The following is a 26,207-nucleotide window of genomic DNA, read 5'->3' on the forward strand; positions in this document are numbered from 1 at the left end:
TTTCCACATGCTTTCTATGAACTTATAGAAACCACTGCTATGGGCACATAGTTTCAACATACAGCAAAACCCCAGGGTGTACTGTATTCAAAGTGAAGGGCGGGTGAAGGGGGGGACAACAACTGTAGGTTCCTTGTCTGGGAAACCTGAACATCTTACTCATTTCCCTTTGGACCACTCTAAGCGTAGATTCAGACCGCTGTGAGCCATACAGTCGCCACCTGAAAGCATACCACATGGCACGCCTAACCACATGAGGAGATAGACATCTGTAACTTCCAACCCCATGATGAAGCGCATGATGCTTGCTCCTCCACAGCTGCTCAAAAACAGAGGGGTATTCATGGTGGACTTACCTACATGGTTGGAGGCTGCCAATAAAGATGGTTACCAATGCGGGGCTAACCAGGAGAAAAAAAGGGGAATGTCTTGGTGGTTTTTGTTTGTTTTGAAGTCAAACACAAGGAAAGGAAGGCTATTCCCCACTCACAGTCATCCTGCAACGCTGTACAGGTGAACAAATGACTTTTATGCTGGGCTGTCTTCCTGAACCTGACCAAAAGTACTGGCATGCCGAATGTCAACATTCAGTATTGTCAAGCATTTGCTGAGACCTAAGCTCCAGCAGGAGACCTATTGTTGACTGCCAATGTTAACTCCCTTTCCTCTGTCTCCACACCATGGCCACCTCCACCTCTACCTTCCTTCCTCCCCTTCTGATCTCAACCCTGCTTTTCTTCATGCTGTGCTGAGCAGGCAATTCATCTCCCTTGCTTTGTCCAGCACAAATTGGAGCTGAACAGAATAGATAAGCTATCTTTTGGGGAAGCTTGTCTGCCATTACTCATCTACTATTTGACACATACCTGTCAAACTCTTCAAAAAAATTCCCCAGAACACAGTTTGGAAGTGGAGGATAGCTTGTCATATTTGGCTATATCTGATGTTGGCATACAGTGGTAAATGTTTCACTGTAGATATGTAGTGGTATATTTTACCTGACAGCATTCAATATACTTATATACGGTACCAGGCAATTGTAAGCAGTATTTGACAATATCTGATGATGGACAGCTTCTGAGTCTTCATATCTGAAGCCTGTCAATAACAAGAGATGCCAAGACTAAAATATTGGTCAAATTTTGATAGAATCTTCAATTCAAAATGTGAATTCAGGTTTCTCATTTGAAATTTATGCGGCAAAACTGGGAAATTTTTTACATATTTCCATTTTGAGCAAGTATTCATTTTAGCTCATCTATAGAGTAATTTTTGTTTGTTGGAACCCTTTTAGTTTAAAACAAGATTTGTGCTTGTTCGTACACTGGGCTTAAGTGGCATGCTGCTTTGCTTGCCTAGATTGCTTATGTTTTAATACATTTTACTGTGTGTGTGTGTGTGTGTGTGTGTGTGAGAGAGAGAGAGAGAGAGAGAGAGAGAGAGAGAGAGAGAGAGAGAGAGATCATTTTAATGTTGTCTTTTTTTGTATTTTTGTGTTTGAATCTGATATTCTATTTTAAGTGTTGTTGACTACCACCCAGTTCCCTTTTGAGATGGTTGGCAAGTGTCACCTGGACCCAGCCTAGGTGGCTGGGAACTCCCCAAGAGTAGGGGTATCCTCGGGGGTAGAGGCCTCCTCGAGAGTAAAACCCGAGTACTCACAGGACTGGGGTCCAGTACAGAGTACCTACCCGGGAGGGGGAATGAGGACAGGCTGGGAACACCGGGCAAGCACGTGGGCAGGAAGGGTGGGGCCAGCCCAAGAGGGAAGAGGCCTCATAAGGAGCCTAGAAGGGGAAGAGGGAGGTGGCTCCTCTCCAGAGGGGAGCAAGGCCCATGGACAGCTAGAGACCTCCAGAGGCAGGGGATGGGGGTCCACCCCGGCCAGAGGAAGTTGGAGGGAAGGCTTCCCCGGCCCAGGGCCCTCCTGGAGACAGCGAGTGACCCCTGGAGAAACGGGACCATGGAAAGGGGGGATCGAAGCCCACTACCATCAGTGGGGACCAGCTGGCTGGGGAACCAGCGCAGAGCTGGCCGGGGCCCTCCCAAGGCCAGGCAGCCTGACCCAGGCCAGCAGGGTGGTATTCCCCAAGAGCGTGGACCTCGGGCCACAGGAACCAGAGCTGAAGGCTTGTACAGAGAACCTCCAGGGACGGGGAGGGTCAGTTCCAGGGACCATTCGACGTCGGCGACACCAGTCGGCATAATATATGTAAGGCTGTGAAGTAACAGCCCTGATGAATGTAAAGCAGCTGACCCTATTAAACCGGCTGTATCAAACATCTGCACCTGCCTCCCGTCTGTCAACCCGCCGCCAACTGTCATCCAAGGACCGGGTAAGACCCCCGTGCTCACCTACCACCCCAGGGAAGGGGCCACCGCCCGCCATGGACATTACAGCAAGATATAAATTTTAGAACAAAAACATCAATATGCACAGTCCTGGTAATAATTAATACGTTGGACAAGCATGCTAACTTTCTTTCCAACTAAATATGTAGATTGTTGTTTAATTACATATTTCAATGGAATAGTTTAACGGTTTGGACAGTTTAATAGTATTACATTGTTTTATGTAAGCTACCTCGGGAATTGTTCTGAATTGAAAGGCAAGGCAGAAAGCAAGTCACTGTTTCTGTATTTAAAGCATGTGTGTGAATTAGTTTCCAGCTATGGAGGACTAGAATCAAGGATGTTTGGGAAATAGGTTTGATTCCATGTATATGTATCCAGTGCAAATACTTTCCTCACTCATGGTGGCCAAGGGCAGGCAGGAACACACACGCACACACAGAGGGCCATTTTCTAGTTTTGGAGGATTCTTGTGCAAGGTACCCTCAATAGGCCTCCCTGCCAACTAATGACATCTTTGCCACAACCCATCTGTTTGTCTTCTTTCTCTGGCCCAGTGACTACTCTCTGCTTGCTCAGTTTCCTTTTCCAGTCAGAGAAGGCATGCAAGGTAGAAAAAGCAAGAAGGAGGAACAGGACTTGGGGACTCCCAACCTTGGCTGCGGGCTCCTTGCTGAGACATGGGCCTTGTCAAGTGCACAAAATGCACACGTTATACATGCCAATGATCAACCTACAGGCCAAACCACACTAATGCAGTGAATATGAAGGTTGGTTAGATTTAGGCTGCATTCAGCATATGATGAAGCTGTCCTGGGTTGGTTTCACCATCCCCCATACTCATAATCAGAGGTGAGAGAAAACAGTGATAATAAAATAAAAACATGTAACACCGCTTTCTACACTTCTTATTTTGGGGGAAAACAAAAAACCAAAATCTGCAGAAAAAAAAAGTTTTATTTGGTTTTTACTTATAATTTAATGGTGGGTGCATAGGTAATGACTGTGGCTTCATCTGCTAACACTATACCACCTATATTGCCTAACTAGTACACTTTGAAAGCAATTATAATTTATAATTATAAAGTAAATTTTGAATAAAAACACATAACACTGCTTTCTGCACTGCTTCCTTTGGAAAACACTGAAATCCGCAAAATGATAAAATCATTTTCTCCTACTTCTTCTCATTGTTCAATTTCTACTTACTGCACCACCTCAAAGCTACCACAAATGGGCTGGTGGGGACATGGTGAATGTCGGGTGAGTTTTAAGCTGAATATGTGGGGAATCAATAACTAGACTGTTTTGCCATGCATTATATTCACCATTAATCTACTCAATGCCATATAGTCATCCCATCAGTGTCAATGCCTTAATATTTAAAATCATTTCATTTTACATATCATTTGCTGTGCATTAAATGATCCAGAATAAAGACAGAAATCCCAAGAATGCACTCACTGTTTTTTCCCCCCTTTCCTTCCAAGGAGAGGACTGCCCTGGACTTGCAGGGAGGAAATGATGAATAATCTACCCTTTTCTCTTGGCACCTTGTTCCAGTGGTAATTCACCCTTCCTGTTAGGATCATAAAGCAAAGTTATGGAGCATTCACTGCTTGGAAAGAATTTAGAATAAGGATTCTAACATGATTTACAGAGGACATGCACTGAACGGAGCGGCTCTAGACGGACACTGAAACCTTATGCCCATTCTGCAGGGTTCTGTTGGCCTACAGTATCAGGGCTTTGTAAGATTAGATAATTGATTCAGCAACTGGGCCATGGAGGAGATCCTGCCCCACCACCACCACACAGAAAGAGAGGTCCAGTGTGCTGCAGTGAGGATTGCCAGATCAGATGCACCAAAGAACCTTAAATTTCTGTGGGTGAATTCAACAGTGATGGTACACATCGGATCCTATCCCATCCATGGGCAGCCTCTCCACCCCCTTTCTCTCCAGTAAAACCTCTGTCGCAAGTCCAAGGAGACCCACTGTGGAGTGGGAAGCTTATGGAGGAGTAAGGAGATTTAAATCTCCTTTCCCTTGCAAAGCCTCCAGATCCAACACACCCCCAATGTGTACAGCACAGCTTTTTAGAGCAGCTGCACCAGTAGGGGGAAAGATAGGACAAGGCCGTAAGAGAAACAGTAATACTTGGCATTTGCAGTGCTTCCTAAGTGTGCAAAGATCTCATCAAGTGTTATTTTGATTTTGCCTTTATAACAACCGTGTACAGTGATTGACAGTCGAATCCTGTATATAAGATTGAGCTGTTGCATTAAGGGTTTTATGACAAGGGGGTTCTACAAGTGTATGAGTACTGCCATGCCATGTACAAGACACTGCCATGTGCCTTGCTGTGTATCTGATTTGCATAGCACACACACACACACAGAGAGAGAGAGAGAGAGAGAGAGAGAGAGAGAGAGAGGTCATTTATTTCTGTGCTACTCTTCTCCAGCAAATGCTATAGCAGGTGCAGTCTGCATAAGAACAGGTGCGATGCGCAGCCTGTTTTCTTTCTAACATCAAGAAAGTGCAATTCAAAATTGCAGTGGAAGGGGAAAGGGTCGACTAATAAACCTCTAATTACTTTTTTATGTGTCTGTCTATTTATCCTGCCCTTCCTCCAGAGAGACCAGAGCAGTATACACGGATAGGCACACATATCTGTCATCCATAACAACACTGTGAGGTAGATTAGGCTGAGAGACATTGATTGATCTGAGCTTACTCTGTAATATTTGCAGCTGAGTGTGGTTTAAACACAACTTGGTAAGACAAAGCACCCTAACCACTACACTACACCACCTTCTACAAAAGTGTGCGCTGGGAAAAAATATTGCTTTTTTGGAGGCGTTGATCCTCTGTAAATCCCAAAGTCTAAATGAGACAGAATAAAGTGATGTCAGTTGCCTCAATGGTGCCCTGTCAGTTTCATCAGAGCCTCATATCTTGCCCTTCCACCTACTCAGCTTTCCTCTCTTAGCCCCATGCAAGGATCACTTGAGTCATTATTGCCCTAAGGTCACACTGGGAGATCAAATTGTTTGATACTCCCTGAGTGGTAGGATGAAGTAGGGAAGTCTTTGTGTTGGTTTGCTTGTAAGGCTGTTTATTTAAAAACCTATAAGTTGAACCTGAGAGAGCAGGCAAGCATCCAAACAGAAAATGCTATTTTGAAAACAGAAGTATGTATCAGTGAAATTTACATAAAATATGTCAAATAAAACTATTCATATACAATAAGCTACATTATGGGAATATACCAAACCACAGTGAGGTGTATTTCCAAGCTAGCAGCAAGAACCATCTGCAGCAGCAATGGGCATCCTAGGCTAATGCGTGGGCTGCATGAACAGCCCTCCTTTCTCAGATATCGAAAGTGAGCCTGTGCACTGATCATGCACTCACTGCATGAATAAAATGCAGAAATTTGGCAACCCCACACATGGGCAAAGATAAACAAAATATCTTGTAGGTTGCCCACCTGCAGGTTGTCCACCACTGATCTATAGCATGCAGAATGCAACAGTAGTTTTCCAGACTCCCAGAGTAACAGTGTGATGCAAAATGGACACAGTGCCATATACCAGTGGACACATATACATATGGACACAGTTGCCATAAACACATACAGTATATAATCTCTTCTGGAGCATGAAAAAGAGGTCCAGCTATTTCAGTAACCCACACTCTTGGCAGGAGATGAGTCGGCTTACCCATTTGGCAGAGTGCACACAAATTAATAATACAATACCCTTGTATCATGATAAACATTAATAAAGGGGAGTCATTATACAGCTGTGTAATGAACTGTGGGTTTATTAATACCGAAGCTTTGAATCCCAGGTAGGACTGGCACTCAGACTCCTGTGTGTCAAATAGGATGTCTCTGGGTAGTTTACAGCACAATCCTATGCGTATCTTCTCAGTAGTCTCATTGTATTCTGGGCCCAATCCTATCCCCTCTGCCACCCACTGATGTAGTGGCGCCAAAATAGAAACCACTGCATCCTATGGTGGAGGAGCAGTCCAGAGGGTCTCTTCTAGGTAAGAGAACAATCATTCCTCAATCTGCCCTCCTGCCACCACTCCTGCCTCCCATCATCTTACCTCCTCTGGCACTTGGGGGAATCGGATGATGATGCAAGCAAGAAGGTACAGGCCTTCCCACCAGCCTTGCTGCAGCACACTAAGTCATGGGCTGTCAAAATGCCTTTTGCAACAGGCACTGACTGCTTTATGGCAGTCAGAGCCATTGCAAAAGAAGAATCGAGGTTATGCAACTGCATGCAGTGAGTATAAGACTGGGTTCTCCATGGGGCTTACTCTCAGGAAAGTATGGATAAGATTGCAGCCTTATTTAAATACTTTAATAACTCCTTTGGGTTGTTCTCTCTGTTTTCTGCACTTGATGGTGTGCCCCCTTTTGTTCTTTCAGTAGCTAGTAGCACCAGTCATCATAACCTATCAACACTCATTGAAACAAGCATCTCCTAATCCTCAATTGCCATTAAAAATGTGTTTAACTCTTAATTAAACAAAAGCCTAGGAAAAAAGTCATTTCTCATTTTGCATGACTATGCGCTACACAGCTTCATCTCTATCATTAACCCTCTGTTTCCCCCACCTGCTGCTTTTCATGTCCCCAGTTTCCTACTCAGACATAAAAATCTACATGTTTTTCTCATGCCTAATTATAACTCCAAGCCAAGCTCCATTCCCAAGTGTTTTGAAATGCTACATTCATCCTTTATTTCCATTGCTATTCTCGTCTCAAACTAGGTTAGGACAAGATATCAAATAAAAGCAAATTATAGGATTCAGCCTGCAATTTTCCTTGTTTCAGCTTTGCTGACTCTGGGAGTTTTCCACTTTCTCCCATCAGATCTCTTGACCATTATTGGTCTATGAAACAAGATGGCAAAATAGCTTTCTCTTCGCAGTTCGCTTAGCAGTCACTAATTCACCTTTGCTTTAATGATACACATGATGCAATCCCATTTTGGTTATCCCGAATCATGTCGTTACATGGACTAATTAAGCAATAAGACACAACAGGGCATGGATTTATTGTGCAATATTTTACGCCTAGGTGTGTTTTCACCCCACTTGGGTGTGAGTGATTACACAATAATTCAAGCATCAAAGGCTCAAGCTCCAATTATAGGGCCAATCTTTAATTTTAAAATATTTAATCTGGGGGATGGAGGCATATGAAAGGTATTTTTGCCATGTGTACTGCAAATAAAATACAAGAGAATATTTCCCCTTTCCCTCCAAAACCCTGAAAACTACTCAGGCCAGACCAGAAAATGGATTCAAGAGTGAAATGGCTTTTGAAGGATGGCTGTCCTTGCATAGAGTTTATATCACCAGTAAAATGCATCATCTTCACACATTAGAAATCCTGCAATGACAGTATCAGAGAGCCTGAGGCTGAAATTCTATACCCACTTTCCTGGGAATAAGCCCCATTGAACTCAATGGAACTCATGTCTGAGTAGACATACATAGGATTGGGCTGTGATACTATATCTTAAATTCTTCACTTAGAACCTGATAATGTTGCCTTCATCACTTGGTGAAGAACAGTTCTTCAAGAACTCAGTCTGTGAGCAATCTGCTACGTCAATTGCACAAGGGACTGAGACAACTTGATGATTCTGTATGGTTGCCCCCATTCAACCTCACATTCTTTCTCTGACTCAGCTACTCCAGCGTCACTGACTCCTTGATGTCGGGAGTAGGCAAAAAAGAGTCATGAATTATCCATGGCATGGAACACCAATTGGGCAATGAGGAATCCTTAGAGCAAGCACATTCTTCAGATCAGCTAGCCAAGGGACTGGTGGCTCATTGTTCTCAGAAGACTGACGCAGAGCTTAGGTGGGGAAACCAGACATGATGGGTGGCTGAAGGCTGTCACCTAGCATGCTACACACTGGGGGAAGGGGATGTCACAATATTGAGCAGTTCAGTGAGATTCCATTGAAAAATTACAAATGGAGTTTTAAAAAAATGATTGACACACTATATTTGTAAGGCTTACTATGGCTTTTGTTGCTCTTTTTTGAATAGTACATATATTATATATAGAACAAACATGCATTGTTTGAATAACCCCAGCTTCCAAATGCTTGCTCAAATATTGATATTTTGCACAACCCCTAAGTGTTGGGCCTTGAAGTGAGTGGAGCCCATATTTTAGCATGGTCTGAAGGCACACAAGATGTAGGCCTGAAATGAAGTAAGTGCTTGGAAAGACTATCTCAGAACCAAAGCTGCTTTGAAATCCTTGTAGCGAGATTGGGGACTGGAAGTGTAATGAATAATAGCATAATCTTCAGGAGTTCTTTCCTCAGCAGCTCCTATTCCAGATTATGGAGACTGGAGATAAGAAGTCATGCCATGTAAGGTTTTTTTCAACAACACGGGAACCCATAATCCATTGTAAGGATACAAAGGTAAAAGCACCCCTTTGTTCCTAGTGTCTCCTATCTAATACAGCCTCTGATCATTTAGCCATCATGCCTAATAGCCATTGATGAACTTGCCCTCCAAACATTTATTCAATTCTTTTTGATAAAAAAAATCATCCAGGCCAGTTGCCATCACCTTATTGTTTTGTTTGTTTGTTTGTTTGTTTGATAGATAATAATAATAACAACAACAACAACAACAACAACAACAACAACAACAACAACAACTTTATTTCTACCCTGCCTTTCTCCCCGAAGGGACTCAAGGCGGCTTACAACATATTAAAAACAATTTAAAAACAAATAAAAACATATTAACACATACTAAAAACAGCAGTCAGAGTAAAAAAAAATAGGTAAAAAGAGCATAGAGCAGCAGCAAGTCATAAAAGAATCAGGCCTGTAAAAAATATTAAAAGATGTTAAAAGGCCAAGAACTCAGAAGGCCTGTTTAAACAGAAGGGTCTTCAGGCCTTGCCGAAAGGTCTCAAGAGAGGGAGCCATTCTTAATTCAAGGGGGGGGGGGAAGAAGGATGGATGGATGGATGGATGGATGGATGGATGGATGGATGGATGGATGGATGGATGGATGGATGGATGGGAGTTTCCATTCCTGCCTTGCTGTATCTAGGGTCAAATAAAATGGACAACATTCAGTCTTCACCTCCTTCCTAAATGATGTCTCCATGTTTCCTTGTAATTAGATAGGGAATTTGAGATAGGAATAGGAGGTGTGCCCCCTGGGAAAGATGGGGGTAGTCATGAGAATTACGTAAGAAGATCCCTGCTGGATCAGGCCCAGGGTCCATCTAGACCAGCTTCCAGTATCTCAAAGCAACTCACCAGATGCTACAGAGAGCACACAAGACCACAAGATACTTGCATCTCGCTGCCACTCCCCTGCATATGGCATTCTATTTTCTCTTGTACCTCCCAACAAAGACACCAGACTGCACTTGGGTTTAACTTGGGCCATTTGGGCCACACAAGGGACTAATTTTGAATGCATGAAACCTACTGAACATACTTTCCCTCCCTCACCAGTCTGGGGTAGGCCAAAAAACGGCCATCCACAGCCAATTTGGATGACAGAAAAAAATCCCTACCCAGCCTCATGATGAGTGACCTGCTAATCTCAGGCTGTACATACCCATCATGGCTTGTCACCTGTGATGGAGTTTTCCTCCAGAAATCTGTCCAATCCCCTTTTAAAAGCATCTAGGCCAGACACCACCACCATGTCCTGGGGCAAGGAGTTCTACAGACTTATTATATGCTGGGTAAAGAAATATTTTCTTTTGTCTATTCTTAACCTCCCAACACTCAATTTTAATGGATGTTCTCTAGTTCTGGGGTTGTGTGAGAGGGAAAAGAGCATCCCTCTACCCATGCCCTGCATAATTTTGTATGTCTCAATCATGTCCCCACTCAGGCGCCTCTTTTCTAGACTGACGAGCCTTAAACCCTGTAGCCTTTCCACATAAGGGAGGTGCCCCAATCATTTGGTTGCTCTTTTCTGCACCTTTTCTAGTTCCACTTTGTCCTTTATAAGATGTGGGGACCAGAACTGAACACAATACTCCAGGTATGCTGAACCATCGATTCATACAATGGTATAATACAGTGGTATTGTATTACAATGGTATAATATTAACTGTTTCATTCTCAATCCCTTTTTCAATTGAATTAAATTAAATTAATTATTTAAATTAAATTTAATAATTTAATTATCCCTAGCATGGAATTGGAAATCTTCACTACTGCCGCCCATTGGGTTGAGACTTTCATTGAGCTCAACTTGATGACAGTAGCCATTCCAAAGTGTTCTAAAGACCTGGCTCAGCTTTGAGCAGGATGATTATGAAACTTACCATGAAAACAGACTCAGAGTGATGAGAGACAGACATCCTAAGTGTGGTGAAAGCATTCCAAATATGGTGGAAGGTGTTCTGAAAAACATACTTTCCTAGCCCTGGAATGCTGCAAAAATGTGCTCAAACAACTTCTATCAACCTTCAGAATCTATGCCAGTTCTCACCCTTAAATTAACATAGTCTTTGGGGCAGAGAGAGTGTAGACAAGCCTTGAGGCCATGTATCAGACCTGCTGACTGCAACAGATTTGCCGTTAGCCAAGTTTCCCACTGCCACCTTGCTTGAGAAGTGACATGCTCTTCTTGAAACATGCCATCCCCTGAGGCCATGCTGCTGAGAGCTTCTCTCTCAAAAGAGGGTGCATGAGGAGCAAGAGGTTTCCAAAAACAGTAAATAACCTGAAGGAAGTGACAGGCTAATTGCCTTTTAGAAATGTTTTTCAAAATATGATCTTGTCAGAGCTGAAGAAATACAGTACCAGAGGGGAAACCCACCCTCCCTCCCTGCCTCGCTGCCTCCCTCTTTTCCTTCTGGAAGTGAAAGAACATGAAAAGAGTGAAAAAGTGAAAAGAAATGTGAAAAGAAACGTGAGAGAAAATGTGAAAAGGAACGTGAAAAGGAACGTGAGAGAAAATGTGAAAAGGAACGTGAAAAGGAACATGAGAGAAAATGTGAAAGAAACATGAGGGAAACGCGAGGGAAAACATGGAAAGAAATGTGAAAAGAAACATGAAAGAAACGTGAGAAAACGTGAGGGAAATCTGAGAGAAAATGTGGAAAGAAACAAAAGAAACGTGAAAAGGAACGTGAGAGAAAACGTGAAAGAAATGTGAAGGAAACGTGAGAGGAAATGTGGAAAGAAACGTGAGAGGAAATGTGAGAGAAAACGTGAGGAAAACATGACAAGAAATGTGAAGAGACGTGAAAAGAAAAGTTAAGAGACGTGAAAAGAAAAGAGACATTAAAGGAAACATGAAAAGAAATGTCAAAAGAAACGTTGAAAGGAAAGTGAAAAGAAAAGTGAAAAGAAACGTTGAAAGATGTGAAAAGAAACATGCAAAGAAACGTTAAAGGAAATGTGAAAAGAGATGAGAAAGGAAACGTGAAAGGAAGTGAGGGGAACGTGAAAAGAAACATGAAAGGAAACATGAAAAGGAACATGAAAAGAATCATGAAAAGAACGTGAAAAGAAACATGAGAGTAACATGAGGGAAACATGAAAGAAACATTACAGAAAACTTGAGAGAAAACCTGAGGGAAACGTGAAAAGAAACTTGAAAAGAACGTGTAAAAACGTGAAAGAAATGTGAGAAAAATGTGGAAAAAACCATGAAAACCTTGAAAACTGCGAAAAGAAATGTGAAAACGTGAAAGAAATGTGAAAAGAAATGTGAAAAGGAACATGAGAGAAACCTTCCTTTCTTCCTCCCTCCCTCCCCGCCATTCCGCAGTCCGGGAGACCACCAAGCCACGGGAGCTGGGCAACCACCAGCACCAGCCAGCGCTGGGCTAGCACAGGCAGGAGCCCGGCACAGAGCCGTGCTGCTGAGCACAGCATTGGGATCTAAACTGGTCCAGGATGAAACAACAAAGAGTCCTGTGGCACCAACAAAGACCAACAAATGTACTGTATCATGAACCTTGATAGGCAATAACATACATGGAAGGTGCATAGATTCTTGGTTATGACAGCTCCTGTCACAATATATTTATTATCTTTTTAAAGTGCCATAGAACTCTTAACTTTGACCATTCTGGAAACAGTGTTTTTCTATTTCTGTTTACTAGTTTTGCTTCATTTTATGTCAGTGGTTCAGTTACTGGTTAGGAATGGCTTCATAGCTGCCAATTTTGGAGTGAATATTTTAAACAGGGCAAAATGATATAGAATCCCTTATTGGCATATAAAACAAACTAACATCTTGTCTTAAACAAGACAAGTCTTAAACAAACTAACATCTTGTCTTAAACAAGACAAGTCTTAAACAAACTAACATCTTGTCTTAAACATCTTTGTCTAAAACAAACTAGATATTGTCTTTCTAATATATAAGTGTGAAAGGATGGTACAATGGTCCAGGGTAGATTTACCCTGTTGAAATCCCACCTGCTCCGGGCCCAGAATCTTTTGATCAGATATCTAAATGATAAGCTTGGCACGTAAATATTTAGCATACAATTTCCCTATAGTTGAGAGCAAGCTGACCAGTCTATAATTTGAAGCTGTCCCTGTGTCACCCTTTTTGAAAATTGGAACCATGATTGCATTTGTCCATGATTCTGGCATAATATCTGTTCTATTAACCATAGTGAACAGGGCAGCCAACAAAGGTGCCCACCAATTTGGGTCAGCTTTTAGAAGTTCTACTGGTATCATATCTGGTCTGGGGGCCTTCCCTATTTTTAATACACAAATAAGTTCTTTCACTTCCTCCGGTGATACTGGAGGCCACTCTGGAAGATCCTTTAAACCGAGAACCCAAGAGTCAGTGCAAGTCAAGTCCACCTCAAAAAACAGGGTTTGAAAATGCTTAAGCCAACCATCAGGGGCAACGATAGACAAATCTGGACTAGCCACAGGGCAGGAATCATTCACAATAACCCAGAATTGTTTAGAGTTATTTTGGGAAATTGCTTGTAGTAGCCTTTGCCATTGTTCATTAATGAACTCTATTCTTTTCCTCTTGATAAGCTGACTCAAGACCCAATCCTATTCAATTTTCCTAGTGCCGGTGCAACTGTGCCAATGGGGTATGCACTGCATCCTGTGGTGGGGAGGCAGCCACAGAGACCTCCTCAAGGTAGGGGAACATTTGTTCCCTTGCCTTGGGACTGCACTGAGGCTGCTCCAGTGCTGGAAAGTTGGATAGGATTGGCCCCTCGGTTGGTTTTTTAAGGTGAAATAATGTGATGGAAGTCTTGTCATTTGGGAATCCCTATAGTTACGATAGCAATCACGCAACCGTACTTTAAGATTCTTACACTCCCTATCAAACGGGGACAATGAATAACTGTTCCTGAAGACATTTGCCAAGTCACATCATCCCGGCCGTCTTATAATTCATAACTTAAACTGTATAAAGCAGCATACAACATACCAGAATATAATTCACAAGTTGTTCTTTAGCTGATTCAAAACCTATATACCCCTTTTCATGTTGGACTCATCTAAATGTATATATTAAAGAAATTTAAAAGAAAAAGAAAAAAGAACCTCATTATACTGTTTTTGTTTTCTTCTTTGATTGACCCATTCTGTCCATGCCAACCAGGGATGGAAATTTTTAATATGGACTATTTAGGATACCCATCATTCACCTAATATTTCAATTTTCTACGTATGTTTTTCTGCACATGGGCTGACCTTCAGTTAAACGGGAAACCTAACACACACAAAAGTTGCTTGGCTGGGATCCACATGGTTTCTGAAGGGGGCGGGGTAAAGAAAAACACCAATTGTTCCATATTTTTCCAGGTGTACTAATTTTTCCATTGGCTTCCACAGTCACTAGCCTGCACATCTAAATCCTTGTGCCTTCAAGAAGGCAGAGGGGAAAAAAAGAAAAACATATGCTTCTAATTATATATTAGGAAAATGAACAATTTTTGCTTCACATATTTGCTGTTGGGTTAAATGAAACATTCTCTTTGCTTCATTGTTTTGCCCTTGGATCATTCAGAAGCTCTAGTACCCAAATGCCTTTTAGTACTTGGAAAAATGCCACTGTTTTATGTTAATTTTGACATAATGCTAATATTCTTTATTTTGCAGGACTAAAAAAAAAAAAAACAGAAGCTATTGTAAGCCAGTAAAATCAGGACTGATGAATGGAAGTGGGGGGGGGGGGGGCTTTAAGTGGAGAAATCTACCCAGACTGTAATTAGACCAAGGTAATTCATTGTCATAGGATGTCATTGATCCCTATCAGTTAGTGATAATTAAACAGGATGCAGATAACAAGATTATCTCCAGTTGACCTTGTAACTATTGAGCAGTTCTTGCATGTTTTAAGAAGCACTTAGAACTACTACTTCCATCACCTCTGCGGCAGACTAGCCCACAGCTGCTTACCATATCAGAAGTGTCTGGTATTGTTCTTGGCCATGTGCATGATGCCAGGTCAAAGTTCACTGAAGATATCATTTCATTTATTGTATATTGATGGTGGAAAAAAGAAGCAGCAATATGAATCTGTCATCAGCACACCATGCCTAAGGTGTTTCTCACATTATGTGGCAACAACCCAGGTGTTCACCAAGAATTTACATAACATGAAGTGCTGCCAATTGCAGTCCTCTGTTGTGTAAATTTGTACAGTGCAGGTGTAAACATTAGTTGTACACATTAAAAATAGTCTATGAATATGCTCTAGCTGTCTTATATGGAGTAAGGGAATAACTTTATTTGGATTATATTGGCCAGCTACCCTGGAAGCCATGAGACTTAGTTTACTCACTTGGGTCATCTGAAGAGCTACTTGCTCTATAGGCTTGTTGCTTTTGTGCAATAGACTCAGCACTTGTTTAGTATACACAATGAGCATTGATGGATGATCCGTTGTATTCTATGAGCATATGAATCAAATGAGAAAAGTTCCTGTCCTCTTTCTTAAATGCTGGAGGACATTTGCTCTCTGTTCTAGAATTGTTCAAATGGAACAAACATTCCTAGCTGATCTCTCATGGGGTTCCTTCAAAACATCCAAAAGGACTCATTATGGAACTAGTCACATGTAACTACATCTGTTGAGTCAAATGAAAGTCATCCCACATCATGAACAAGTTGACAGAGTACTGTTATTTAGGTCAATAGAGAATATGCAGGCATCATTAATTGCAGTAGATCCCGAGATGCAGAAAAAGGGAGAACATGTTGACGTGCATATTGTAACCCTTATATAATTTCAAGGAGCATGAAGGTCACCATCGGTACATCCATCTGCAGTTTGGGGTGTGCTCTGTGAGTTTTGACCTTTATTGCAAAACCAGAACCATCACACCTCCCAAAATCATTGCATTCCTACAGTGGTGGACATCCCCAGCTCAGCACCCTGGGGCAAAGGTCCGTGATGGCACCCCCTGTGGGATGTCACTGCTATCCCATGCACAAATCTGTCCCCTCCCCACTTATCTGAAGTTTACGGAGCCTCACATGACCCCAGACTGTGTCGGGGAAGCTCCTTGAGGCTTCCCTAGCGCTTTTGTGGGAGACTCAGAGAGGTTTCTGCAGGGTCCTAAAGGCTCATGTCTGGGGCATTTGCCCCATCAAAGGAATGGGAGGTCTGCCACTGCATTCCTAGAGCATCTCTATATGCATTTCAATTGACTCTGTGCTTAAATGTTAATTTAAGTGATAGCTATCCATGATCACAGAATTGGCCATAAATGCAATATTGGATGCAGTGTGGGTGAAACATCATGCATATGATTAAAAAGGTTTGTAGGATTAAAGAAGGAAAAAAAGGAAACAAATAGGAAAGCAAATATGCTTTTAGCATCACATGATTTTGACCCTAACATGTGCATAAAGGGGCCACCATATCCACGAATTCACTTATCCACAGTCACACCTTCCTGGAGATGAGGAGAGCCCTGAGGGGCTTCCCCGGCCCTCATAATGCCCTCTTTTTTTCTTTTTTCTAAAGGAAGTGAATTTTTTTTCCCCACTAGATACAGTCATTCCCCTTCTCAGACTCCTTCTTTGTATTCCCTCTCCTCCCCTCACAATCACACACCCTGTTAGGAGATTGATAATCCTATGTTGTATCTCTAGCTGAATGAAACTCAGTAATCCTGTCAGACAGTTTCCCATTGTATCTACAGTTTGTGTTTGCTCTCCTGAATGCAATTCCAGTAACTTCTGTATTTTGTACCAAAACATTGGATAATACCTGTATTTTGCATTAACTTAGGTAAACTTCACTTAAAGTTGCCAGACATCCACTGGCACCAGAGGATTAATCTGTATTTTAGCTGACACTGCTAGCCCTGCTTACCTGCATCCTGGTTGATTAAGAGGAATTCCCTTCATTCATACCCAAGTTACCTATTGATACATTAAAAGCAAACACTCCACATTACACATTTATCCCCAAACATTCTGCTTACACATAAGCAACTTTTCAATATCCTTAAATACTAAGAGGGTTTGACTAGCAAAAGGTCACTTTCCTGAGTGTCCTAACATGAGGTCACTTTCCTGAGTGCCCTAATATGGGGTCACTCTCCGGGGTGCCCACACACGCTGCTCACAGAAACTGCTGCTCATAGACCAGGCACCCAGACATGTAGCTATGTCTTGCGCTTTGAACTCTTTCTCTTCTTTCACCCCCCTTGTTCCCTTCTCTCCCCTTCTTTAGCTAGCAGCTGGGTTTGGCAGAGCAGGGATACCTGAAATCCTTCTCTACAATTCGCCTCTTTCTGATTTCTTTGGATGCACCAAATACACTCGCACGACACTGCACTCACCTCTATAGGACACTGGTTAGGGCACTTCAATAGTCCTTTACTGATTCTTTTGGATATCTATTTTGTGTCCCTTTTAATAAAGCTGTAATCATTTATTGGAATATTTCTCTCAGTCTCTTCTTTAAAAAGGAATTTCTGCAGAACGCTGGTTCACATGTAGTCGGAGGTCCCAGTGTTCCAATAGACCAGGTGTACTAATTCCCCTAAACGATTAAACCAGGCTGTTTTGGTAACACCTCCTTCACCAATTGTTGAATTGAACTATTATGCAAGATTCAGTCCTAACAACTGATGGCCCAATCTTATCCAATTTTCCAGTGCCGATGCAGCTGTGCCGATGGGGCAGGCACTGCATCCTGTGATGGGGCAGCAGTCACAGAGGCCTCCTTAAGGTATGGGAACATTTGTTCCCTTACCTTGGGGCTGCATTGCGGCTACACCGGTGCTGGAAAATTGGATAGGATTGGGCCCTGAGCTGGTTCATTCCGTCCAAAAATAAATGGCATTTTGTTGTACAAGTCCATCACAGTTCCTTGTCTAATCTTCCTTGAAAGCAGTCAAAGCACAGTTTGAAGTGTTCTTTGAAAGGTCAGCAAAATCAAACTGAGTTTTAGATGCCTTTCCTGAACAGTGTGTGCTTCACAGATTGACTCATCAAGTGAGAGAGGAGTTGGCAATGACTTCTGCAGTCCAAGATTTACCATCACAGCCATGTAGGAATATTGTCACTTTGATCACTTACGACATGCTTTTTGGCAGCCTGGTCCAAGTTGTGACAAGATCTGTCCTCCCACAGTTTAGGCCATTTTCAGCCACTGTGCCTTGGCACACTGGTGTGCCGTGAATGGTCTGCAGGTGTGCCGCAAGAGTTTGGGGGAGGATCATTTGTTAATAGAGCCAATGGGGATGTGAGCTCTCCACCAACAGCATGGTGTGCCTTGTCAATTGTCAAAACACTGATGGTGTGCCTTGACAATTTTAGTACCTTGTCAGTGTGCTGTGAGACGAAAAAGGTTGAAAATCACTGGTTTAGGAGGTGGAGAAAGAACCTGACACAGAGGGGACAACCAGCTGGGAGGCAGTGTGGAAGCACTGTTGAATTGAATGCCCCCCCCCCATCCCTTCCGAGGCTTGACTTGCATTTCGAAAAGACATGAACTTTTAAGTCAATTTGGCAAGGGTCTGGCAATCCCATGCATACCACTGGACACCATCTCAAGTACTACTGGCGGTACAAGTACCACTGATTGAGAAACACTGCCCTAGAGTATAAAATCAGGCAAATATGCACTAAAAACCATTGCTGTTTTTAAAACATTTTGCAACCTTTTTTGGCAAATTGAGTCAAATTCACTTAAAAAACTTATCTGGATGAGTCATGACAGCTGACATCATGATTCATGGGAGACTCGAGTCACAACACTATGGCTTCAGCACATCCCTGGTATTTGAGTTGTACAGTGGAATTGGCTCTCCAGGAGATTCTGATTCCCAGGATCAAGAGGATTTAATGTTGTGTTTTTAGTCTTCTAACTTGAATTTCCTCTGGTCCTTCTGAGTGATGCTCCTAGCACTGACAGGATTAGAGAATAGGCCTTAAGATGCCTGGTTTGAACCAAGGAACACCTGACACCTTTATTCCATTATTTGCCCTCAGCCTTTGCAATTCCATAGAGAAATAATATCTTGTTTCCCCCTCTTGTTTCCCCACTCCACCTTTTAGCAACGCTATTGATGTCTTCAAGGGGAAGCACAGTTTTCAGTATACCCCTTCGGCTGAAGCCTGACCCAAAGAGTCTGGTTTATTCAGCTCTGATCCAAACCTCACCAGATGCCCAAAGTTCCCACCCCCTCATTTTAGCAAGCACATTGATATGCATTTGTTTTGAGCCCCCCTTACCACAGCCACCATTGCTTCTGCCTTCTCCCCCACCCCCAGTGCTTCAAAGCAAGCCAAGTAGGAGAATGCTGGAGCAGGTCCCCTCCCACTCCAGCATTCTCCTGCCCAGCTTGTTCACAACAAATAACAAGTGGAGAAGGAGGCAGTGGGGGCAATGGCAGTAAGAGAGAGTGCAACTCTGCAAAGGAATTGAAGAAGCTCCCTCCCTCCAGCATCATGGCTGCAATTGTTCATTTGCTGCTGCAGCACTGAAGGAAGAACTGTGCTGCCACTGCCCCATCCTCTTCTCGCTCCCTCATTCTCTTGCTTTTGTGGGAAGGAGAGTGAGGGAGAAGGGGATCAAGGGAGCATCTGGGCAAATTGGCCAGGCTGGCGGTTATCTGGGCAAATGCAGGACACTTCTCAGTTTGCTGCCTTCTCCAGCTCACCACTGCACCAGGCCTCAAGGGGGACCATTCCTGTGTTTACTAACTGTTAAGCAGAGGACACTCTTTAAAATGGCATGCGGAGACTCTTTGCAATGCTGGAACATAGAGGGACAAATCAAAGCAAAATGTTTTAAAAACAGCAATGGTTTTAGTGCAGATTTGCCTGATTTTATACTCTAGGGCAGTGTATCTCAATCAGTGGTACTTGTACCGCCGGTGGTACTTGAGGTGGTGTCCAGTGGTATGCGCAGGACTGCCAGACCCTTGCCGCTTCGCAGTGAGACCAGCAATGCAACAAGCAGTGGCAGGAGGCTCCGTTCAGTAGCTAGAGCTTCAGCCTGAGCTTTTCATGCACTCGAAAAAGCCCTCATCTGCCCTGAGCCTCTTACTGGTGTTCGTTGATTGTGTCTGGTCTCCCACTCCAGATGTAACTGGCAATGACATCATCACCAGTTACTTCTGGCGGTACTTCTCAGAACAATGAAAAGGAAATGAAGGGGCCAGGATGCACTCAGTGCGAGACCAGTACTGGAATTAAAATATCATTTAAATAGTCCATAATCAGGTGAAAATCAGCAGCATAACTAGACGGGGGCAAAATGGTAAGTACTGCAGGCATCACAGCATGCAGCGACAGCAATGCACAGACAGTTGCTGAACCAAACAGTGTCTCCTGCACTTTGCCATTGCTGCCCAGAATGGCTCCGATGACAAGTGGGAGGGGCTGCTTACATGGTGTGTTGCAGTGTCTGCAGTACTTACCATTTTGCCTCCCCCCCCCCCCCCCAGCTAAGTGAAAATGTCAGGGATCCTGAAAATATATTTACGTCCAGGGGACCTGATTTGTTCTGTGATCCAGAAGTTCTCCATCTCTGTTATAAAGCCACTGAAAGTCAAACCGAGTCTGCATTTGGCATTTGAGAGGGCTGCCTGGAAGCTTTACATTATGCAGAACCTATAAACAGTGGTCAGGGAGTACTTGTCCTTTGAGAATTGAGCAGCTTGAGCATTGACTGGGAAACCCTTCCCACATGCAGGGCTCCAGCCATGCAGAAATCAAAAGCTCTGGGCTTTGTGAGTCACCAGGCCTCACACAATGGAGAGGTAGTTGCATAAGTGAGAGACGGCAGGATGAGCATAAATCAACCAGCTCTGACCTCTTGTAAGGAGTCTCCAGTGGCTGAGGCAAAAATTAAAAAATGTCAGTGCCTCGTTAAAAGCTACAGAGATCCTCTAAGAGGCCTGTGGAGTCACACCATTAAAAATGTGGTAATGTTCTTTCCTCCCGCTTTCATTAAAGTGGCACACAAAGAAAGTGAAAAGGCAAGGAAAAGTCAGATGTTGGCAAGAGAAACCTGCCTGAGCCACCCCAAAGCTTCTCAGCGTGTGTGTGTGTCACCGGCCAGCAAGGTGCCCTGCCATGTGGATGGGACTGCTGTCTCTATCCTCACACAGTAAACTTTTGGTTTGGTCCTTTGGGTGAGGAGAGAACTAGGAACTTTGTGAAATCATGTCCAGGTCATGGTACATGGTCCTTGTGGTTTGCCACTGTGAAGCACTACCCAAAGAAAAGCAGAAGGAGCTGCACCCATTGGCTACCACTGCCAGAAAGCAAGTAAAGCAGGTGGATATGAGTCGGCCTGATTTGCCTAGTCCATGCACAATACTGACACCCCAACTGTAGAGGACTCAAGATACTAAGGATGCCACCCACTGTTGTTCCATCTGACATTCAATTTCACCATTGTTAGGATCAGTCCTGACCAAAGCATGGGGGATGGCTTTGGGGTGAAGGGGTTCCATGGGTGGCACATTTGTAAGAACTCCATCAAAATAATACTGTACAGGTAGGGCTTATTTATCCGCGTTAGTTCCGTTCCATGACTCTGCGCAATTAACAAAAAACGCATTGTGCTAAATTTCATAGAGTTACGCAAAGAGGCTGCAGCCAGACACTTCTGGATGGAAGGAAACTAAGGCAGCTGTTAGAAATCCCGTCCCTTCCCCTTCCCCCCTGCCTCCCCCTCCTTCCCCTTCCACAGGTGGGATGCTGAGCTTGCTTGGGAAACCTCGTCCTCTGTGTCCCAGGCAGCCTCCCAACAGCACTGCAGGTTCTCCTCCTCCTCTTCGCTGCCGCCGCTCCTGCAGCCCTCCCTGGCCATCATGGAAGCTCCTCTGCCAAATTGCATTCTGGGACTTGTAGTCCGGCTCTCTGCTCACCCTCACCTGTCTCTCCAAGGCTTGCTTGGAAAGGCTTGCTGGAGCAGGAGAGTCTGCATCATCTGGGGAGGGGGGGAATTCCCTGGTTTTTTTTAAAGCAATCCCCTCTCCTGCTCCGTACTCAGCCCTCCCCATTGCCAGCTGTCCTGCTTCTTTCACAGGTGGGATATTGAGCTTTTAAGAGTCCAGCCCTATGCGTTTCTACTCAGAAGTAAGCCCCATTCTAGTCAAAGGGGCTTACTCCCAGGAAAGTCTGGGCGGGAGGTCTGGCTCAGTTGGTAGAGCTGCCGCCTTGTATGCCTGAAGATCTGATGCTGCTGGTTCGAAACAGGAAGAACTGACGACACGCTGATATACTGATGAGCTGACCCTCGGTGGCAGAGAGGAGTTGCCTCTTCCATGACTCCAGGGCTATTTCCCTGCCTGGGCAAGGCGGAGCCTTTTTGCAGTGTTTTGGGCTGCCTAGAAACAGATCAAGAGGACAGTGCAGGGGAAAGGAGGCAAAGGTGTGTGTGACTTTCAGTACCCCCACCCCATTCTGCTGAGACAAATCCGCAGTTAAAAAAATCTGTGAATAGGCTGCACCTGTACTGTGAAGCACTTTGCACACTCAGAAAACACCATACAAAGCTACATATCATCATTACTCCATAGACAAGAAGCTCAATCTGACTGGCTTCAACTTCCCCAAAATGACTGTATTTCTCCAGCTTTTTGCTTCTTTCTTTTCTACCTCAAGTGGGCAGGCAGCAAAGGTAATCACCACTGGACCACACCCCTTTACTGCTGGGCCCTGACCACATTCTCTCCATTTTATCTCCAACAGATCTCTCTCCATTTTATGTTAGGCAATCTTTAGACATCACTAGGCACCACCCTGCAATATTGCCACACCTCACCTCAGAAATCTGTCAGGGGGCTTTGTAGGTCAAGGAAGAGGGTAACATAGCAGAAAAGGAAATACGGAGAGGAGGAGAGTGCTAAGCTAAAGCACTGGAGAGTGGGAAGCAGAGGTTGGTACATTATCAGGTAAGGGGCAGCATTTTACTCCCTTCTCAAATTCCTCCCCTTCCTCACCCTGTTCCTCCCATCACCTGCCCCTCACACCAGCTTAGCTGGTGTGGCAATAAGCCCCACCAACACTACCGCACTTTGCAGCACTGGTTCTGAAATGGCTGCCGGCATGGCACACTGTACACCACTGTATGAACATTTACAACAGCAGAATGTTTGTCCCATTGTAAAGCCTACTTGGGATTGGGCTGTTAGATGGAGGCTTAGGCTAGGAAAAATTAAACCAAAAGTAGTTGGGAAGTGAACTGGGATGGCTGGAGACTCCAGTGATTTCCAAGCATCTCTCAGACTTGCCTGAGCATCCTTGTACAAAGGATCCTTGTACAAAGGATATATGAGCCACAAATCCTTTGATAATGTTTGTCCATTTCTGAGCTGGCTCCTCTTGACCAAGAGGTTAATCAGTTCATCTAACAATGACACAGCACTCAAAAGCCAGGAAAGGCAAGGATGGGGAGGGAGAACATGTCTATCCCTCTGAGATGGGCAGACAGACTGGCACCATGGCACAAGAGCTGCTCCCCCCTGATTGGAAACAGTGATGTTATAATAGATGCTTCATTGTTGCCCACCCTGTGATTCTGAGATCTGATGGCCTCTTGCAGACTTGGGTGTCTCCTTCCCAGTACTTAACCCTGAAAGTACCAAAGAAGAGCATAGCAAATCCCACAATTACCCACTGTGTCATGTAGCAAATGGAGTGGTTACTGCTCAGAAGCAGAAACATTTTGTACCATTGCCAAAATTGAGCCTGTAATGCCAAGGCAACCAGTCTTGTCTCAGTCAAATATATTCCACTTTCCTTATAGGCTTGGGATGGAATGACACATGCCATGCTGCTGTTGTGCTTTGAGTTTCCCCACCTCTGTTCCATTTCACTTGGAGAGGAGCTGTAGCTCAGTAATAGAAACCAGCTTCATCTGCAGAATATCCCTGGTTCAATTCCTCCTAGAGAACTGCTATAGTAAGCATTGATAATACTGAGCAAAGTGGACCAATGATCTGACTCAGTAGACAGTTTCTTAAGTAACTGGCAGCCCAATCCTAACCTGTGCTGGTGTAGTGGGGCCACATGAGCTCCACTGTATCCAGTGCCCGTTGGGAGCAGGCTGGAGCAGTGGCATAGCTAAGGGGGTGCAGGGGGTAGCAGTTGCACTGGGCAACAAGCTTTAGGGGAGCAACAAGCTGAGCTTGACACTAGTGGCCAAAATTGTGAAAAAATTGGTATGCACGAATAATACCATCATGTTATATATCACTGGAAAGGTAATTTAATGCAGAATGCAATGAAACAAACCTCATTGGAATATCTGTATTCTATCAAAGGTTATGGCCAATTAACCAGAAAATGAAAACACAACTGCCTTATGGAACAAAAAATGAATTTTCTAAACTCAAAACTGACCTATGAAACTGATTGTTCTGACAGCCAATGAGATGTTGTTATGATACAGCATGGAACAAGTAAAGTTTTAATATGAGTCAACTCTCATTCCATGTATCATAATATTATCATAATATCATAATATCATAACCTCTGCTATCTGGGTAAAGAGGCACTTTTTCAAGTGGCGTTCCTCTTATATTTAGCAGGGGGAGAATAACCGTCCCTCATCACCTCAGCACAGTGTCTCTAACCAATAAGGGGCACATTTATTTACTTAATTAAATTTGATTTTGTCATGGGGGGCTACAAAATTTTCTTTGACCCCAGGTAGCAGATAGATGCCTTAGCTGTGCCACCGGCTGTGGGAGGCAGCAGAGCAAGTGGGTGGCAAGCTTCTGAGGGGAGGAGGCAGGTTTTCCCCCAATTTTCACTTTTTAAAAAGTCTGGGTGTGACATCACTTCCGGTTGTGACATCACTTCTGGGGCATTTTGAGATTGCACCAGGCTACACGATCATTAGCTATGCCACTGGGTTGGAAGTCTCTTCAGGATAAAGATATTTTTTCCCTTACCCCGAAAAATGCTCCAGCGTGCCCAATGGGGCTACTCGGATCTGCGCCAGCTAAACAGCTGGTGCAAATCTGGACAACTTCATATAGGATGTTCAGTCACAGAAGGGAGGATAGAATACAGCAGACGCTTCCTCAACCAATCCCAACCCCCTTCCAGGCCTGATTCACTCCCTGTTCTCCCCTCTTTCCACCCTGTTCACATCTCCCCACCTCCAGAATGACCTCACACCACCCTCTCCTAGCCTGTGCACTGCTTGGTGTTTTTCTTACCTCCACTAGTGGCTAGAGTCTTGAATGCAGTGTTCGTGGAATGGCACAGGCCTCCGCACTAGCACTGCTTACTCTAAAGTCATCACAGACATGCTTTACAGCATGTTTTCAGCACTCTAGGTGGACAAGATTGCACTCCTATTGGCTGAAGGGGAGCAGAGGCAGGGAAACTCAGACCACGACGGTGTTGCTTGTATTACTAGGAGGGACAGGAAGAGGAGACACAGGCCTGTAATTTTAGCAGCAGCTGCTTGTCTTCTGTAACCTATAGTTCTTCCCCAAGAACGAGGAAAGTGATGTGTATAATTGCTATGAGCGAGGATAACTGGGTTGCCTTCTCTTCAGGGGTCCCCCATTGGTGCATTCGTATTATGCTCAAAAAGTATCTGCTCCTGGATTTTCAAGTTGTCCCATCAAAGATGGTGCAAGCTTGCCATCAGAAAAACAAAGATGGCTTTTCATTTTTCACTTCCTGCAGTTGTCTGTGATGCACGGTTTGTGTGCATGGGGTTCGCATAGTCTAAGGTTCTTCAAAATGCAAGAAGAAACAGAACCACCATCACACCTGCATTATTGTGTGGTGAGAAGTTGGAGTTTTCTGAATGAAGTAACTTCCATTTTGTTTGGAATGGTAGTCAGTTGAGAAAAGCAGGTAATTGTATATATTAATTGTAATTGTATGTCTATAAGAAGCAATGTGCAAAAGATGCCTGAAGCCCTCTTAGGGCCAAATCCTATTCAACTTTCCAGTACTGGTGCAGCTATGCCAACAGGGCATGCACTGCATCCTACAGTAGGGGACCAGTCATGAAGGATTCAGGTAAGGGAAAGTTTTTTTCCCTTTCCTCAGGGCTGCATTGTGGCTGCACCAGCACTGGAAAGTTGGACAGGATTGAGCGCACTGTCACAAATGTGCCGTAAGACACGTTTGTGGGCCCCAGCACTGGTGGAGTGCCGGTGCTAGCCCAGTGGAGGGGTAGATGGGGGTATGGGGGGAGGTGGTGTTCCAGGGCAGGGAGAGGCAGAGGACGGGTGGGGAGACGTCGGGGAGGAGTCGTGCTGGGGGGAGGGAGTAGGGCAGGAGGGAGGCTTTGCTCCACCAGATCAAGAGCCTCCGTGTTGGGCTGGTTACCCAACACGGATTCTCTTGATTCTACACAGACCTACAGGTA

The sequence above is a fragment of the Tiliqua scincoides genome, chromosome 2, assembly GCF_035046505.1.
Source record: "Tiliqua scincoides isolate rTilSci1 chromosome 2, rTilSci1.hap2, whole genome shotgun sequence".
In the NCBI taxonomy this organism is placed as follows: domain Eukaryota; kingdom Metazoa; phylum Chordata; class Lepidosauria; order Squamata; family Scincidae; genus Tiliqua; species Tiliqua scincoides.